General features: G+C 34.6%; 1 protein-coding gene and 2 long non-coding RNA genes across 7 annotated transcripts in view; 1 reads left to right on the forward strand and 2 right to left on the reverse strand.

Annotated features, from left to right (window-relative positions):
• The window catches only part of LOC148114300 (uncharacterized), a 119247-nt gene that overhangs the window by 92080 nt on the left and 11754 nt on the right, over window positions 1–15413 (reverse strand). The window lies entirely within an intron of this gene.
• THRB (thyroid hormone receptor beta) overlaps window positions 1–15413 on the forward strand; it is a 277270-nt gene that overhangs the window by 15812 nt on the left and 246045 nt on the right. For 2 of the 5 annotated variants that reach the window (XM_087892562.1, XM_060685781.2), the window contains exon 2: window positions 10685–10773. The gene's annotated coding sequence lies outside the window, so the exon portion shown is untranslated. Of the gene's footprint in view, window positions 1–10684; window positions 10774–14024; window positions 14567–15413 lie in introns of those variants that run through there. The other 3 variants (XM_060685778.2, XM_034404060.3, XM_060685780.2) reach the window with 2 other exon arrangements.
• LOC148114301 (uncharacterized) lies at window positions 2280–14243 on the reverse strand. The gene is made up of 3 exons (XR_015733963.1): window positions 14119–14243; window positions 4810–4911; window positions 2280–4703 (listed from the first exon to the last, which is right to left on the reverse strand). It is a non-coding gene; the product is annotated as an uncharacterized LOC148114301 (long non-coding RNA).

Consider the following 15413-nt stretch of genomic DNA (forward strand, 5'->3'; position numbering starts at 1 on the left):
AATGGGAGCTCAAGACATAATATTTCAAAACAGAACATAATATTTCAGTAGCAATGTGTAATTTTCCATAATTGTTTTAATTCATACAAAAATAATCAGTGCTGCTTAATAATGGTTGCAATCACAAATATTTTTCAATGTTTCCTAAGGATGTCATAAAAGTTTAGTAAAACGGCATATTGCTTACTTTAAATAGAGAATCGTTCATTTTTTGGTGAAATATGATATTTCCTAAATTGCATATTTCTTTTGCAGATAAATTAAAATTTCTACAAAGGCTACTACTACTACTACTAAACATTTATTTGCAACCATAACCTTTAACAAAATACATATAAAATTACAGCAATCACATCAATTCAGTACATTTCCTCTAATATTTACAGTATTTGTGAAAGAGTGCTTTTGTATCTTCCTTGCAGCCATTGCAAATAATACAGCTTGTTTTGTTACACGTTTGTCTTCATCTGACAGCAAAAAGTAGCTTTTTTTTCTTCTGAATTAGAATAATTTAATTGGATCAGTAGAGGTGTAATAAATCTAGTTCTGGCTTCCTGATAAAGCTTGAAATGTAGTAAGTAGTGGATCAGATCTTCTACCTGTACGTTATTACAGATGCATACATGGAAAGCAGTTGGTATTCCTTTATAACTTTCATCCAATAAGCTGTTGGCATTGTTTGGAAGCAAAGTTCTGTAAAGGCTTGTCTCAAGCAATGGGGTGTGAACGATTCTAAATAATGTGACATACCTTGTGCTTCTTTAAAAAAATCATACCACTTAACTAACGTAAACTTACTTATCTACTCTCAAGATCGTCTAAAATCTTTTAAAAAAATAAGTAGTCTTAATGTATGATAATTTATGTCACACAGAAGTTCATGATTTAAGAACAGTTGTGAAAGTAGTTTTAGATACAGATTCATCCATTAGGTTGCTTGTTAAGACACTTGTTTTGCCAAATAAGTATCAAGCTTGAAGGCGACTGTTCCTATAATTTAAGATTATTGCTTTATTTATTCATGTGTATGTGTGTGTGTGTGTGTGTGTGTGTGTGTGTGTGTATTATTAAATAAACATTAAAAAACATTGGACTTGACATCCTGGTCTTGGTATTTTTAACATGTATTTAACATTTTTACCCTTATATTTATTGTTGGCAGGCCTACTTATAATTTTAATATCACTGCTGATATGCATAAGGTAGAGCTAAGGTTGATCTTACAAATTTCTTGGAACCTCTTTTAATCCAGTTTACTGAAACTCCCAAATTGGGGCTCATATATCAACTGTGATATTGTCCTCCTTTTTGAGTAAAAGGTGGAGCAAATGGCTGTCATTGATCTCATGATTATTGTTCGTATTGATGCTATATGTTAGGGATGTCAAACTCAAGGCCCGGGGGTCAGATTTGGCCCTCAGGGGTGTTTAGATCTGGCCTGCAGGGCCACCCTGGAAATAGTGAAGGACCAGCCCGTGGTACCTCTGCCAGTGAAAACGGAGTTTGGGAGGCTGCACACCGTGTTTTTGCTGGCACAGGGTTGCAGGAGGCTGTTGCAAGCAAAAATAGAGCTTGCGAGGGCTGCCCGCGGCCGTCTCAAGCTCCATTTTCATTGGCAGAAGGTTGCAGGAGGCTGTTGCAGCTGAATACTGAGCTCTGGAGCCCATTTTTCCTGGCAGAGTGCTCGGACTGCCACAGGCGCCCCTGACATGAGTGATGTGGACCTGGCCACACCCACCCTGGCCATGCCCACCCTGGCACCCCGAGGTCAAACAGAACCCTGATGCCCTCCTCATTGAAATCGAGTTTGACACCCCTGCTATATGTGTTTTCCATGATAATGTTTCACTAAAGAGGATAGCCAAATACTTAAATGACCTTACTTGTTCTATCTACTTACCATCTAGGGCCGATCTATGACCCTGGTCTTTTGGCAAAAACGATTTCTTTGGTTTTGGAATATCTATAAATATTCTCTCCTATAGTAATTGTCAAATTTGGTTAGGATTCTTCTCATTCCAGTTAATGTTGTCAATATGAGTACTTACTTTTCTTGTGGTTCATTTTTTTCATAAAACTTTATTAAAGGTTTCAACAAAATATAAAGTATAAGGAAACAAAAAAGAATTAGAGCAATGTCTATGGAGATTCTCAGTCATCCAGTCATGGTTGTCCCAAAGGTGCTTTTTCAAGAGGCAACTGGATTTTCTGGTTTTTCTTTGAAGACGTTTCGCTTCTCATCCAATAAGCTTCTTCAGCTCTGACTGGTTCGTGGGCAATGGAAAGACTAATACTCCTTGTAGACAGCTGCATATTTGCATTCTTTTAGAGAGACATTGAGGCTACCTTGTTCACCAAACGTATCAACTCTGTAGGCAGATATATCAAATTCACATGGGAAGATGTTAAGGAAATAGTTTAGCCTTCCTGGACTGTGCTATACACATTAAGGAAAACAGAAACTTTAATATTTGAAGTTTACAGAAAACCGACACACACAGATCAATTCTTACATTTTTATTCCCATCACTCACTGAAACACAAAATGGGATTCATCAGAACCCTACACCAGCGAGCTGAAGGGCTGCCTAAAGTAAAGTTGGAAAAGAAATAGAACAAAACACATCAAGGAAGCCCTCAGAACATGTGGCTATCCCAAGTGGGTCTTCATCAAATCTCAAAAAAGATCCTACAGAAGCTCCTCCATAACAGACAACCAAGAGAACATAAATGAAGCAACACTGTCATTCCATGCACTGCAGGAATATTGGAAAAGCTCAGGAGGATCGTCAGCCAACACAACAAACATGCATACTTCAAATCCAAGAATATACTAAGGCAGAAGCTTGTCCACTCCAAGGATAAAACACCCAGACACAAATTGAGCAGCATGGTATATACAATACAATACAGTGAGCTATGTGCTGATTTGTACATTGGGGAAAAAAACAACCACTTCATAAATGCATAGCATAACATAAGAGAAAAAATTCATAAGAATCAGATTCAGCAGTCTATCTGCATTAAAAAGACAAAGGTCACTCTTTTGAAGAAAGTAAAGTCCACATTTTGGACAAGAGGACCACTGGTTTGAAAGAGGGGTCAGAAAAGGCCATCTGTGTCAAAATTGAACATCCTTCTCTCAATAGAGGGGGAGGGATGCAATATTATCTATAACATTATTCAACGGTTCCAAGAAGGCTCTATACTCATTTGAAGTACTCAGGTAATCCTGATGACACACATAAACCTCGAGATGGCCTTAATTCATTAAAAAAATGCAAATGACCAGCTATCTGCAAGGATTATAAATCGTTCCATTCCCCACCATCCAGTCAAAGCTGAAGAAATTTCTTGGATGAGAAGCAAAACATCTTCAAAGAAAAATCAGAAAAACCAGTTGCCTCTTGAAAAAGCACCTTTGGGAAAAAGAATATTAGGATTGCAAAAAAAGTAAAAAAAAAAAACCTTCCTACTTTCATTTGGAACAAATACAAATATACATTAACTTCATATTCTAAAATTAACAATAATACACAATAGTTCTATAATCATAAACAATAAATTCTCAAAATTTATTTCTTTAAGTAGTCAGTTTCCCTATCTCAGCCAGTTCTAATAACACTACAATATATTCTTCCATTGTAGGAATTTGTAAATATTTCCACTGCTGTGCATATAGAAATCTCACTGTTGTCTTCATATATAGAAGTCCTATGTTGTTTTTCAATCTATTTATCCATAAAACCTAAAAGGAAATATCTTGTTTCAATCATACATTTATTATGAGAATTCTGAGAATGAAAGTACATATCTGATCCCAATATTTCTTAACTTTATTACACATCCACCAAAGATGATGAAAAGTACATTCATGTTGATTGCATTTCTAACATATATTTGACACTTCCTTATACATCTTTGACAATTTGTCACGTGTTAGATACCAAAGGTTATAAAAATTCTATATAAAATTATAAATCAGTGTACATTTCAGTCTTTTACTACATATATTCTCCCATTGATCAAGCATTATATATTTTTTTAAATTTTTTATTAAGCAAAAACATAAGACAAAAATACTTACAAACGTATACATAAAAGAGAGAGAGAGAGAGAGAGAGAGAGAGAAACAAACTAACTAACTAACAACTAACATTGTTTCAGCCTATCGGCTGACTTCTAGAATACTGTTGCATCGGTGATTATTTTCTGTTTCACCTCTATTTCTCTATTAGAGATCTATTTTATGTGCTTACTTATGACTTAATATTATGCTCTATTTTTAAATTTTTCTCTATGAGTAAGTATCTATTACTTCTATACTTCCTTCTAATAACCGTTCCAACTATTAATACATACAGTCAAGCATTATATTGTATTTTCTCTTTTTCATCATACAGTCTTTTAACATATTTACTTTCCGTATTCATTTTCAAGAAAAGTTTATATATTTTAGTGATATGTTCATCATTATTACACAAATCCAGTTTAGTCAGTTTTCTCATTTACAAAATCATAGTTCTTGTCAAATTTAAATATTTCCTTCACCTGAACATAGGTAAACTCTTGATAAGTATGACCTTCTATTTTCCATTCTTCTCTTGTTTTTAATTTAGCCTTCAAGAAAGTTTAATAAATCAGCATTGATTGACCAAATTTGTGTATTCTTTCTCTTCTTAAAAAACTTCCTTGGGTAAAAACTATAAAGAAATTTGGGGAGACAATCTTGATTAATTATACTTGTTCCAAATCTTCAAAATAAGAAAATGATTTTTAAAATCTATATTAACCTTAGCTTTTTCATACCATAGATAACTGTGCCACTTTTCTTCTGTGTTTCCCAGTGATTTCAGTTTAAAGATTCAGTGCTTGCTTCTTCCTAGAACTTTCTTGATAGGACACTTTGACCTAATTTAAGCATTTAAGAAGGTTGCTGAAGCATGTACTAATAACTTGTTGCCAGTTTGCTATCAATTATTAATAAAACTCCTTTAGAAGATCAGTTATATTCTGAAAAGAGAATTTTGACATCCAGTGTTAAAATGCTGTTGGAAGCACTATTTTGCTATTTCTTAGTTGTGGGAGGCAATAGGACCATTATTAACAGTAAATAAATCATTTATTTGGGGAAAACATCATTGCTTTAGGTTCAGATGATCAGTAGGTCCCTTTAGTGGTTGCCTAATTACATTTATATAATGTAATTTATATTATATAATACTATAATGTATTATATTATGTATACTATAATATACATATTATATGTAATAAAATATTACATATAAATATATGTAATATTTATATTGCTTCTTCCCACTTGCTCTGATAGTGAGCAGGTAACACAATTATTTAGTGTTCTTTCTCTTCCCATCACCAACTATAGCACAATTGTTTTCTAAAATGGAAGGAGGTCATGACAAAGTAAGATGAATGTAAAGGCTAAATTTAAAATAAATGCAATTTAAATTAAATTGATTCTATCCAGATAAAATATTATTTACCATGTGTTTAATCATATTTGCTCTCTATCATGATAAACATGAAAATTCACTGGCAAAACCTGGAAAGGCTCTCAGAACTACATCTAGGGATTTGAGATCACAGGTTTTTTGCATGTTGGGATCAAGAAAATGATCAAAATTATACTACTGTATGCCCTTATTATTACACTAGATTTTATCAGACACAATAATACTCTGACTGTTATGTAATAACTTCACAGGCATGAAATTATATAAAACTTTATATAAATAATTAAATGGAAATACCGTAGTATGTGCTCTGCAGAAGCCACTCCCAAATTTTAAATACAAGTGTGGCTTCTAGAGTAATGAGGAAAGACAGAAAATGGAAAACTGAATGGAAGTGAAGAATATTTCTTAAATAGTTATTAGTAGAGGCTGAGTTAAACTACAAACTTTTCAGTCGAAATTAAGACTGTTGGCTGTAATTTTTCTGAATTTGCATTCTGTGCATACAGTACATGAGGGAAACACAAAGAATTTTCTCCTCTCCTCTCTCTTCTCCCTTTCCCTTCCCTCTTGTCCCTTCTCCTCTCTTCCACTGTTAAAGCCAGTGATATCATTGATGACAAATGTTATGCTGTGTTTGTAACACAGATTTTGTAATACATTTTAATTTAAAAAATATAAATGTATGCTCTGGTGTGTGCATGTTTACTAAGCTTGTACATGTCAAAAAAAGTGGAGGGATTTTTATTGCACTGTGAAGTAATATCATACACTAGTAACCAGACTGATTATTGTAGTGCATTCCTCAATATTACATTTGTACACCCATCTAGAGTGGGTGTAATCGTCTGCAATAATAACAGGACATAATTATGGGCAGTGCATTCCTCATTATTACATTTATACATACATCTAGAGTCTGTGTAGATCAAAGACCAGGTAAATTGAAATTTTTTGAAATTCTTCCCCATTTTTCTCATGCATTTTTATATATATTCCTTATTTCGTCTTTAGGGGGAATTATCTGAAATATAATGGTATGGTAAGGAGAGTGAACAGAAGAGAAGAATATTTTAATTTTTTTTGGGTAGTAGTCATAGTAATAAAAACTTGAACAAATATCAGTTGTAATAATTAAGGATTCTAGTTCTTATGGTGGTCAAAGATAAGAAATGTAATACAAAAATATGTATGTATATGTATCCATACATATATATGTATCCATATTATTGTATGGATAACAAGTTGTGCTGTATATTGAGGAATTATAAGAGATCGTTTCAAACTTGTGTACAGTACATTCTAAAAATGCATTCTTTTAAACACTTCATAGTAAGCATTAGATTTATAATTATATATTCTGTGTTGAGTTAAAGATATAATATGACATTAGGTTAGGGTTGAGTAGCTTTGGGTTTTTTCACTCAACATGACATAACCCATTCATTCACTTATAGTGCAGGTTTACATCAGCCAAATTTTTAGAAGTAAGGTAGATATAATATAATAATTTGATATAATAGTTTGTTCTGCTGTAAGACTATAAACTTATATTGCTAGGCTGTGGGTTAATTAAAAATACTGCACTTTTACAACATTCTTCTGATTCATCAGAGGGTAAATACATGTGGCAAATCATGCTTCATCTATTGCTGGAGTTCAACTATAATATTTAATATTTCTGATATGAAATATTGCCCATTGTCTCCACTGCTGTTTATTTTAACCTTAGAAGTTTTGTTGAATAAGATACGTGACTCTGATAAAATAAAAGGAATTGTAATTAGACAGCAAGATTATAGACTAAGAGCGTTTGCAGACGATTTGGTTGTTATTTTATCTCAATTTATAGAATCGGCTCCACATATGTTGGACATAATAGGTCAATATGGTAAGGTATCTGGGTTTAAAGTAAATCAACATAAGACAAAGATGATAACTAAAAATATGTCCATATCTCAAAGAGAAGACTTAGGAAGAAATAGTTTGAAATAGTTAAAAAGTTTAAATATCTAGAAGTAAATATTGCAGCCTCAAACACGAAATTATTTAAAAACAATTATGAAGTTCTTTGGCAAAAGATGCAGAAAGAAATGGAAAATTGGAAAAAGTTACAATTATCTCTATTGGGAAGGATAGCAGTAATAAAAATGAATGTGCTGCCCAGGTTCTTATTTTTGTTTCAAATGATACCAGTGCTTAAGAAAGATGGAAATTTGAGGGAGTGGCAGAAAGGGGTTAATACTTTTATTTGGGCTGGGAAAAAACCAAGAGTAAAACTGAAAATTATACAGGATGTACGTGAGAGAGGAGGTCTTAAAATGCCTAACAGGGCCGGATTTTCCTATAGGCTAACTAGGCTTCAACCTAGGGCCTCAAGATCAAGAGGGGCCTACATTCAAATTGTTAGCAAAATTAAAATTACACTTTCACTATAGGTGAAAGGGCCTCATAAGTGGAATAGCCTAGGGCCTCTTTTCATCTAAATCCGGCCCTGATGCCTAATTTAAGATTGTATTATGAAGCAGCTGTCTTATCACAAATTAGTGACTGGTTCAACTTAACTGAAGAGAGAATGTTAAATATAGAACGTTATGATTTGTTATATGGATGGCATACTTATTTGTTATATGAAAAAAAAGTGGATAAGGTGTTTAAAGGTCACATACTTAGAAATGCTTTGTTGAGGGTTTGGAAAAAGTATCAATATAAGTTGAACTGCAAGATACCTATATGGACAAATCCCAGATATGCAATAGAAAATATAAGTATAGAACAAAAACAGGAGGTAATTACTTACAAAGAACTTCTTTTTATGGAAAGGGGCAAATTGCAATTGAAACCCTTAAATGTATTGAAAGAAGAAGGGATAATCTACACTTGGTTTCACTATGGTCAGTTTCAAGCTAGATGGAGGAAAGATCAAAAAAATTGGTGTTATGCAAAATGAGGAAAACTTGGTAAAACAGATTAGAGATCAAAGTCAAATACATATTAAAAGGTTGTATAATGCATTATTGGAAATAGATTCAGAAATGGAATTGGTTAAGGATTGTATGATAAAATGGGCACAAAACTTTCAGGAACCAGTGATGATAGAAACATGGGAAAAGATTTGGGTTAGAAATGTTAAATTTACGCAAGCACAAAACTTTTAAGAGAAATTTTTATAAAATGTTTTATAGATGGCATTTAGATCCTAAAAAATTATCATGTATGTACACAAATTTGCAAGCTAAATGTTGGAGATGTGACTGTGATGATGCAACTTATTATCATTTATGGTGGACTTGTAAGAAAATCAAAGCATTTTGGATAAAAATTTGGTGATATTTTGCAGAATATCTTGAAAAAAAGGTTGAAATTTACTCCGCAACTGTTTTTATTGGGTATAACTACGGATTGTACAGCATTAGAGACTAAATTGATTTTAAATTTGATATCAGCAGCTAGGCTGTTGGTAGCGCAATATTGGAAGAAGGAACCTTTGCCTATTATTGAAGAGTGGACATTGAAAATAACGAACCTAGCGGAAATGGCGAAAATTTCAGTGTATTTGAAGGACTATACACAAGAAAGATACATATCGGAATGGAGAAGATGGATTGATTATATTCAAAATAAGTATCAGACAAGAAAATATCAAATAGTTTATGAATGTTAAATTTTAGAAGTATTATGTTATCTATAGTGGAGTTAAGGTTTCAGGGGGGGATTTGGTAGTTTAAGGATAGATAGGTTAATTTAACTTATGATTGTTAACTGAAATACCCTGTACTTTGCTCTGGGAAGTCTGGGGGGGAGGGTGGGATGGGGGGAAGGGGTGGGGGGGTGGGGGGGGAGGGAAAAAGGGTGGGGGGGAAATTTGGGGGAATTTTTTTTTCTGTAAAACTTTTCAATAAAAAAAAATATTTCTGATAATGATACTAATGTACCAAGATTTCACTTCTGTGAACAATGCAGAAAAGTTGACATGAAATAAGTGATTTCTTTGTTTATGATACATCTCTGCATGTCTGCTTTTTTGTAATTGCAAAACAATGACTACTCATTGTATTATTATATTATGTAGTCACTCTTCAGTCCTTTGTACAAATGGAAGGTGTTAAATAGTAACTGAGTTAGATTAATTTACTAGTTAATTTTTTTTAAGTACAGGTGATATTTTTCATTTTTGGATTTACACACACATTCAGCCTGTATTTATGAAATGTTTTTGAAAAGCTTATACATGTAAATACTGTATGATAATTTTTTCCATTCCTAAATTCATACTGATTTCATGTAGCTGATTCATTCTTGGCAGAAGAAGAGTTCAATTTATATTTTAATTTAGTCTTCAATATTAAATGATGTGAAATTGCAAGTACAATTTAACATTGGTCTAGTTCACATTTTAGATTACTCATTATTTTTATACCTAGCAACCCTCTGAAGCTTTCTCTCATTTAGCTAACAGGAATATATTAGATCTCAGTATGAGTATATGAAGAATCTGTATCTAAGAAAGCAATTAAGTAGTTAAAATCGATTCTTAGGTCCTGTTCAAGTGTTGGTTATGGGCTTGCTCCTTGATATTACAGTACTTATTTCAGAAGTCAAAAAATTAGGATGTGATTTACAAATAATCCATTCAATGTTATATATTGGCTATGCAAAGTGAGTTTGGATTTTGGGCCATGCTGGTTCCAGGATTATGCCATCTTTGGCACTGGATGAGATTGGATGGCCACAAATGAAACTAGTGCACAATCTTAGGGTCTTCCTGTACTCATGACTCCTGCTCAAAGAACAGTTGGCTGTCATGGCTAGAAAGGCATTTGCAGTTATTCCTAGTTTGGGGAACTATATTCTAATTACTCATCCCTAGTGCCTTCTGACTGCATTGCAGTAATGTGCTTCAGCTAGTGCAAAATGCAGGGGCACAGACAGTTATGTATGCATCTAAAACAGCAGCAATTATTCAAGCTACATTGGTTTTCAATGTAGTCTGTCTTGCAATTCAAAGTGCTGGTTTTGACCTTTAAAACTCTTCATGGCATGGGACTGGACTATTTGAAGGACTGCCAATTGTGATTCTACTTTTTACCTTGTTTCTTGTGCAACTACACTCGACTGCCCAAGAATTCTGCCCTGATGCCCACCTTATAAAACACTATTTCCCTTTACCCTGAAATGAGGTCAGCTTTATCCCATTTTATTTTCCACAGGTCTCTCCAGATCTGGTTTGTCATCAGGCTCGGGAATCTCAGGGAACTGGTGAGATCTTGAGGTGGCTCTGTTGTGGATCAAATCTCTGGTATGTGCTCTTTTAAAAAAACCGATAGTGTTTTTATCCTTTTATTATGTTGCCCAGAGACACTAGGTCAGTTCTTCTGAGATCAGCAGCCATGTAAATAATATGTGTGTGGCACATGAATACACACATTCAATTTTTAGTGATAGCTACCTCAAATACTTTATTTTTAATTATAATCAAGCTGCTTATAGATAATTTGAAAGGCAATTGGAAACAAAATGATATCATATTAGATGTCAAAAATCATTGGTTTACTGATATCTCTTACATCCTCTTCTACCAATGATGCTTCACCTTTTCTCCATGCTAAAATTCCCATGACATTGGCTTGACATTCTGTGACTGCTAAATGAATGTTTGTTTTGCTTAGTTTGATAGGTTTGTAGACTATAGAACAAAGTCCATATTTCCTCGCCAAAATACATTTGATGTATTTTATGATTCTTCCCATCCACCAATATATCTCCAAATGCATCTCAGACTTTAGAGGTTAGTTGTGGAGACTTTGGGCTCCTGGCCCAGTTTCCAGTTTTTTTTCATAATCCTGAAACTATTGTTCCATTTAGATAGATAGATCTTCTGATCTTTTGCTTAAAGATTAATGGCTTCTTCCTCTTTCTTTCCTCTTTCTTATTTTTGGATTATTTTATGAACCCTCAAATAGAAGCTAATTTCTCTTCGCCAGTGTATACATTGATTGAAGTTCTGGATGCTTGTGATGCTGCTTATCCAGGCAGTTCAGTCCAATTCAAAAGTATAGAAACTAGAAACAATGACTTTGTATTTGAACATAGATAGTGACATATTTAGTTTGGTATTTTAGGAGATACCAAAGTATTGAATAAGCACATTTATAAAAGTAATTGATGGCTTGAAACTTATTAGTTTTTAATCTTTCCTCGGGTAGGATTTAGACTGAATGAACTGAAATAAATGGTAATTGATGGAATATTTTAGTAGTGAATGGTATTCACTACTAAAATATTCCATCAATTTCACTAATGAGGTATAATGGTTAAAATGCTAGACTAGGAGTGGGTAGATCCAAGCTGAAATCTTCATTCTGCCACAGAAACTCACTAAATGACTCTCAACACAACCTGCCTCACAGGATTGTTGTGAGGATAAAATTAAATGAGGGGAAATTATATATGTTGTCATGGGATGTAACTTCAAAAACTAAGACTAAGTGACCTGATGTAGATTCACCCTTTGTTCGTTATAAATTGAAAGATAATATACATGTTAAAAGATATTGTACAATGTTATAATCTCTTCCTAACTACTTATCCACGTATAATTAAAGGATTCAGTCTTTAGTTAAAAGCATTCATATTTATTGTTTCAAAAAGAAACAAAGGCTGTCCATATTTCAAAAATGATTCAGAAGAAGTGCTTCCAGGTTTACATAAACAAAACACCTTTCTGCTATTTATCAAGGCCCTCTGACTTTTTTAGATTACACACAAATAAAGAAAATATGGGGATGCTGTTTCTTTAAGAAATTTATTAATTTAAATGATGCTGTTGTTATAAGAGCAAGGGTTTTCTTTGGAGTCTCATCCAAAAGCTTTAAAAATGTTGTGCTACTTTAATGAATAGAAACACTGCATTTATCCCCTTGTTAAGTCTGAGGCTTTTTTTCCTAATCATTTTTGAAGCTTGAGCAACATTATGGAAAGCTACATAAACATATCATTTTTTTCAAGGAACAAACACATTGAATGGGAAATAAAAGATTGATTCATTTAGTTTCCTATCTAGTTTAAAGAGTGCAACTTAAAACTAAACTTCATCCCTGGAAATCATTTGGTTTGCTTGGATAACATATGTAAGTATATAGGTCCTTATAAAGGAAGGAGAGAAATCAAATTTCAGATCGGAAGAGAAAATATTATGCATACAATTTTTAGAGTTAAATACTTTGGAGAGAATTTAGGATAACATCCTCTTGAATAAGAGGTAAGGATTGTTGTTTTTATTTAAATTGAATAAGGATTTACATTTAATAAACATGGTTTATTAAATATGGATTAGTAAATAATAAAGAATAAGCCCACAGCTTTTCTCACACCTTTATATGTACTATTGATCCCCAGACTGTGTATGAATCAGTTTTTATTTCTGATATTTTCAGCTGACAATAGCTGAAGAGTATTATTCTTGAAGAATATCATGAATATTAATTTTACTTAGGAAATATATGTAATTTGGTGGTAGATTTGAGGCCCTTTGTGTTGTGACTCACAGGGCTGAAATATTATTTTAAATATAGTACCTGGAATATTTAATAGATGGTAACTTCTTTGCATCAAAACAAAAACTAGATATGTATTCTGTCATTTGTGTTTAATGCTACCATTCTTACAGGAAAAAAGCAATAATACCAAAAATAACATTGTAGGGCTACTGATCATCTTTGGATAGGAAGAAAGGAAAGCATATAAATTTAATAAATCTACCTGAATTTCTGGAATCAAAACCTTACAATTACTTAATACACTTATTAATGTTTATAATTAAGTGTATTACTTAATACACTTCAGCCAGTAATTTAAATCTGTACCTAAAGTAATTGTTTTTAAGACTGAAAGTATTACCGTAAGTATTTGAAAAGAGTGAAAATAAGTGTTTTAAAAGTGGTTTTCAATCTGAAATGTTTTACAACAATTTAAATGAATAGCTAAGTATCAGCAACACTGCAATATCTATAATGGTTAACTTGTCTTTAAAAAAATTAATACGAAAGGTTTTGGCAGTGTTATAATACAGTAGATACCTGTGAAAGGTACACAAGGGTATGCTGAGCTTCCATTGTTGATTTTGTGGTTAGATAATTTCTAGATTATAACAGTTGAAGTTGGAATTTAAACTCTTCCTCTCCTGACCATAATTTCTTAGGGAGTGGAAGGTTCCCTCTTTTCTTAGCCAAAGAAATATATAGTTAAACGGTCCAGGTTTCTTGGGAGAATTGTGGAAATGCTGAACTAACAACCTCACGAGTAAAACCTGCCTTGGTGGAGTTTGGCACCAGTTGAACGGACACCTGGACGCCATGAATTGCTTAGGGCAGGAAGGTAGCCTCCTCTTCAGTTGATTCCTTCCGCTTGGAGAGGCTATCTCCAAATCTGCATTTATTCTCCGAGAAAAATGATGCTGGGGCTTGCCAAAACAATCCCAAGGAAGTGAAAGGCTGGGAACGAAGCGGGGCACTTCCCGGCGAGGCGTGTTACAGCGTTGAGCGTCAACTTTAGTTCCTGCCTGCTAAGCTTGAGTGCTAGAAAGGAAAGATGAAACATACCGACACAGAAAAGCGCGTCGGTTAGCAAAGATAAAGGGGGCTACCGTTTCCATCCTGGGGGGCTAGATCCACGTTGGCTGGCTCCTTCGTCCTTTGCGAGCTGGGCTGGGCTGAGCTAGGCTGGGCTGGGCTGGGCTGGGCTGGGCTGAACTATACTCGCCTCTCTCCCCCTTGCGTACTTGCATCTCCAGCTTTTCAGCACTGGTTGGGCGGGTGTTGCGTCTTCTTTCTTCTGCGCCTCCGGCTCCCGGTGGGGCGCGAGGGGAAACCAGGTCATCAACGCCGAGACAGAAAAACCGGCTTGGGAAGTGGGACTGATTTAGGTGCTGCTGCTGCCCATCAGGCTGGGAGGTTGAAAAGGAAACGGAGGAGTCTCTCTGGCACCTCACTTCACCCGTTCGGGCACCTTAATAACAAGCACCGATTAGGGAAGAAAACAGGCCGGAGCTGCAGCAACGACAACCCTTGATTCCGGCTGCGGAGTTGTTTTCGGTGAGTGGGTTTATCTCCTTGGACTCTAGGCAGGAGTTCCCAGCTGGACTTGACCGAAACGGGAGCAGATGTGATAGCAGATGTTTGGAAATGGGATATTTTTAGAAACCGGCTGCCCTGGGATTGTCTGAAACGCACATTGGAGGGGCTACTTTAGCCGAGAGGAGGGGAGGGGAGGGAAATGGTCCAGGACCTCAGCAAACGTATTTCCAGGGATCTCTGTTGTTTTTCAGAAAGAAATTGTTTTCATTTCTATGTATTTCAGCCGCGATCAATCAGCCGGGGATGGAAGAGATAAACTGCAGATTTCTTTTCTTCGCGCTAATAATGTACGTGAGCGTATGTCTGTATTTGACTTTTTTTTTCTTCCGAGAAGTGAATCGGGGTTTTCCATCTTAGCTCTTGACAGAGTATGTCATCGCAGGATTTTTCACTTTATTAAAAATACATTTAAAAAAAAAAGTCGCTGTCTCCGGCCAATGTATACATAGTTGTCTAAACTATGTTGCTTTTTTGTTTGTTTTTAATGTCTGTGGCATACTTACTGTAGCCACCATGGACGGAAAGAGTGGAAGTTTCCATGATGAGTAAGTTATGTGACAAGGGATCTTGTAGGAAGATGTTCTTGCCGCAACTCGCGAGAAACGGGTTGCGCTGCAGATTGGGGAGAGAGACTCCGGGTGTCTGACATGTTTGTGTGGGCGTGTGTTGAAGATGTTTCCGAAAAAGACGGTGAGGTGTGGGTTTTTTGTTGTTGTTGCTCTTCTTGATTTTGTTTTAAAGTTTTCTGACCTGTGTGTCAGCTGAAATCTTAAATATGTATTCTTTAAAACTGAGGTCAGGGGGC

The sequence above is a fragment of the Pantherophis guttatus genome, chromosome 4 (assembly GCF_059756535.1).
Source record: "Pantherophis guttatus breed Tessera chromosome 4, ASM5975653v1, whole genome shotgun sequence".
Taxonomy (NCBI): Eukaryota; Metazoa; Chordata; class Lepidosauria; order Squamata; family Colubridae; genus Pantherophis; species Pantherophis guttatus.